General features: G+C 52.8%; 1 long non-coding RNA gene across 1 annotated transcript; it reads right to left on the reverse strand.

Annotated features, from left to right (window-relative positions):
- Positions 1-957: 957 nt before the first annotated feature.
- Positions 958-4,058, reverse strand: LOC142476409 (uncharacterized). Its single transcript, XR_012791654.1, has 3 exons — positions 4,025-4,058; positions 2,435-2,591; positions 958-1,223 (listed from the first exon to the last, which is right to left on the reverse strand). It is a non-coding gene; the product is annotated as an uncharacterized LOC142476409 (long non-coding RNA).
- Positions 4,059-4,617: the final 559 nt, after the last annotated feature.

A 4,617-nucleotide genomic window follows, 5' to 3' on the forward strand; every position in this document is an offset into this window, starting at 1 on the left:
CTAGAGGAGGAGCAGCACAGTCTTTTGGGGAATGTTGCGAACTCGGTACTGAGTCACTCACAGTGTGGGGGCGGGGCTCTGGTTTTCCCGCCAGTCCTGGGCAGGGGTTTGCAACATTCTTCTGTGCAGGCTGGCAGTCAGCCGCACACGTGCCATGGTGATTTGGCGGGAGTCGCCATTTTGGGTGGGGCTCACTGTCAATGTCAATAGGGCTCTCGGTGCAGGCAGATACTGCCAAGTCAGGGTAGATAAAGGGGCACCCATCGGTCGGACCCCCGGGCAAATTTAAGAATTTAGGGCCATCTTCCTCGCTTAGGGTCTGGCCTGCATATATCAGGACAGTACTCCATTGCACGGTGTCATCATACCTTCGGCCTCTGACCCACGTACCCGCCAGTCCAGGGAGCTTCCGAACCTGCGCCTGGACATCTAACAAGGGCACGCCAGCCGGGACTGCCCCCACGGCAACCACGCGGTTAGGAGTCACGTTCACTTTCAAGGCCCATGTGTAGACCTCCTGCTTTGAGAGCACCCACATGGTGGAACAAAAATAGGACACAATTTAGAAAAAAAACATACAGGGCACCCCAGGTCTGATATCTCAGCAGCGCCTCCAAATGTAGCCTTTTTTGTGAACCGGCCTGACCCACCCAATCTCACATTGGCCCCTGTGGTCTAACCGGTCCCTTTCCTTGCGGCACACCTCTTCTAAGGGACTACTGGTAACTGTATAACACCTGTGGCTCCAGGAGATCTGAGCCTCCGCTAGCTGGGAGCCTGGGGAAACCCTTACCATTTACCTGGTGCAGCGCCTCCACTTACCCAGGATCCCCGTTATGAAAGATAGCCCTGGGTAAGAAATACAATAACACACGTATACGATAAAACAATAACTAACACTTTACTTGAGAACATATAACACATTACATAACATCATGCTCTATCCGTATCACCTTAACCATATCACCTCAGCCCAATGTCTGGTGTTCACACCCAGTGTCCTGTGATCCCCCACACCCAATGTCCCGTACTCCTACGGAGGTCGTGGGTGACTGCGCAGTCACTAAATTATCTATTAGGCCTGTTGGTGCACATGTGTAGAAATACCTTCCGAGCACTCCGATGCTCGGGCCTGCTACACTCTTCTAAAAGGGTCAGACGTGCGAAGCCTCCGTCTGATCCTATCCAGGTACTTCTCCAGGACCCCAACGAGGGTCCCACCGCTTCACGGGAACACAACCGTCTCTCAGTAACACACCGTCTCACGGGAACAGCAACCGCCGCTATCCCTATCTATCCTTAACGTGACAGGAACCCTAACCTAGGGCCTGTCCCTGATGAACCGCAACCTGGGCTGGCTTTGGGAAAACTCCTAGGGCCTGCGGAGTAATAACCTGCCCCCTCCCCTAGCTACCCAGTCCTATCTGTAACTACTAACTACTTGCTACTCCTAACAGCCTGCAGCAGACACACAGCTCTCACCGTCAGCCTGCAGACATCCACCCACGCTGCACACACTGCGCCCAGCACATGCAGCAACACACACACACAGCTGCATTCGTACACAGCCACCTGAATCCCCGCAGCAAATCCACTGCACACACTCTGTGCCTATTTGCCAGTGCGCACAGCACTACCCGCTGTGGCACTGCCAAACCTGCACCTACACACCTAAGGGTGACCTTCCCTATCTAGGGCCGTCCCTCTTCAGTTACCCCCTGCCCTTACCGGGAATTGGGGCCTGCCTGGGGACCTAAGGAGAACCCTTACCTGGTGCAGGAGCCACGCACTCCCTACACCCTTCCTACTCCTTCCTTCTCCTCTGCCTGACTGCCTGAGCAAAGCCCGGGAAAATGTATCTATTTTCCCGGGCTGAGCTTCCTCCAGCCCTATTGGCCGCAATGGAGCACCTGATCTCTGTCTCCCTATGCCTGCCCTCGCGCGATCTCTCCCTAGCTCTGGGGATCCTACCTGCGCATGCGCGACCTGTCTGGAGCCTTCCCTGCGCTTGCCGCCTACTGCGCATGCGCGAGCTAACGCGCAATGGCGGCGCCCTCTCCTTTACAAGCCGGGCCAGTGGCAACGCGATCGCGGCCCTAGCGACGGCCCGATCGCGTCCCCGGCAACCGGCCTGCACCGCAATACCTCGCGCTGCTCCCTGCACTGGCCCCCACCCTCGCGAAGTGCCGGCGGGTCCGTCGCAGCCTCCGGCGGCACCCGCTACCACACGGCACTCGCGGAGGGGGGCCAGAAAGTGTAAATTTACCTCGGGGCTACATATATATATATACATATATGTGTGCATGGCCCCTATATATATATATATATATATACACACACACACACACACACACATACAGACAAACCCCGTAATAATGCGATCCGTTAAAACGCGAGTCCGCTATTTATGGGTTTTACCGGGCTATGGGTTTACCTGGTAAATCTCCGGGCGGCAACGCGGCCCCATTTGACGTCACGCAGCCATGTTGATGGGATTTGCAGGGGGTGATGCCGGGAGGAAGCCGGGAGGAAGCCGGGAGGATGCCGGGAGGAGCCGGAAGACGCCACCGCCGAAGCTAGCAGAAATAAACCTGTATAAAGAAGATAAATGTAACAGATGTTATCTCCGGGTTAGCCTTCAATAGAAGGTGTCAACCTCGGGCCCTAATGCAGCATCTGATGCTCTTTAACCACTGCACATATTTAGTAACACACTGATACACACACATCATGGGGAGCTGGGATTTGGGCGGGATGTCACTGTGTTCTACAGGTGTTTGCACAGGAATAGCCCCCTCTCTCCATCCCTTATTATGATTGGCCCTAGGATTAGGGGGGAGGGCTCAGTGCAGAGGAAACAATTGACAATCCCACCCATTTAAAGGCCATCAACAAATTTTTTGCTTTTAGCCCGTTTACATTTGGTAAAGTATCAACGTTCTTTACAGAGATTGTCTTTGGATAACTACGTGGGTTTGCACCTTTTAAATGACATCATCAATTTAAAGAAACAAGTTACCGTGGGGCAGCGCCAGGAATTCTGGGACCGTTTCCTCTGTGCATAATGGCCCCCCCTCCCCTCCATCTCCCCATCTGCCTCATTAAGGGGATTATTCCAAATGCTCCGCTCACGTGAATGGGAGTTTTCGGACACTGCTTCAGAGCGGATTTAACCCTGTGCGTGCCCCAGGACATAGTGACTACGTGTGTGCGTGTTGTTTTTCAGGGTTAGATCACTTCCTGTGTTCCCATGGAGCGCGATCTAACCAGTGAGGAAATGGAGGAGGATCGCTCTTCATCTGTTTCCTCCAAAATGGCCACTGTGATCACATGACCACACTGTGCCGTAGCGGCGGTGGCACTCAAAGGGTTAATAAGTCCCTTAAACTCCAAAAACATAACAGCAAATTCCCCAGAACACACAGTATGCAGGGATTTTATTAGGGGCTGGTTATACCCCAATGCTCTATAAGCAGCTCACATCCCCTATAATGGCCCTTCTAATAGCCCCATACCCCTGTTCTTCCTCATGAACGCTGGCACTATTTTGTGAAGCTGCTGTATATTAGGATTTACCAAACAGATAACATGCGCCGGCAACCGCGGTTACCCAGAATTCCCCAGGTGCTGTGACGTTTGCAGACTCGATTTTATCAGTTTACAGCAACAATTCCACCTTGTAATTTTTCCCAAATAAAGCGATTCTCTGGCTGCTATACGTTACGTTGTGCTTATATATGTTAATTACGTCCATTCATGGCCAGGTAATGTCCTGCCCTTCTGGGATTATTACTATTATAATTTCACATTCTTTCTATTTGTTATCATTTAAACAACAACATGTCTCTCGTGCAGCACCTCCTCCTTATCCTCTAATGGGGAGAGAGAGGGGATGGGGGAGAGAAAGAGGAGGGGGGAGGAAAGCAGGGGGAGAAAGAGAGAAGGTGGGAGGGGAAATTGGGAGGGGGTGGAGAGAGGAGGGGAGAGAGAGGGGTGGGGGGGGGGAAAGGAGCCCACCGCCTACCTGCTCCCCTGGAGGATTACGGGGGCCTGCAGAGCTGCCCAGAGAGGTGCCTGTCAGGGAAGCCTGCCTCTTCAGACAGGCAGCCCTAAAGACAGCCTCCAGCAGGACCCTCTGTAGCACCTTCCAGGAGGCCCCCTCTGCACCAGGACTGGAGTCCCAGCTGTCGCCCCCTGGTGGAGGCCCGGGCTGTGGGCGCAGGCGCTAGTGTGATATGAAATGTTTGTGACGTGTGATCATATTTATATATACTTTCTTACTGTAATCCCAGTGAGTTAGGCTGTCATTATATGTGTATATACGTAAATACATGCACAGACATAGGCACCCAATGAGGGTTATTCATTATACTGCAATAGTGCCGATTAGGTCACTATCACACAAAGACTTCCGATTTTTTCCTTGCCACAGTGTCCTGATCGGAACTAGCACAGTTTAAGGACATGGCCTCAATGACACATGCGCAGATTCATAAAGCACCGGTACAGGGTCAGCACACCCGATCCATTAACTCCTATTCAAGTCAAAGAGAATTAACACCAGACTGGGTGCGCTGACCCTGTACCGGCGCTGGGTGCATCTGCCCCATTGTGATT

Source organism: Ascaphus truei, unplaced genomic scaffold, assembly GCF_040206685.1.
Source record: "Ascaphus truei isolate aAscTru1 unplaced genomic scaffold, aAscTru1.hap1 HAP1_SCAFFOLD_1583, whole genome shotgun sequence".
In the NCBI taxonomy this organism is placed as follows: domain Eukaryota; kingdom Metazoa; phylum Chordata; class Amphibia; order Anura; family Ascaphidae; genus Ascaphus; species Ascaphus truei.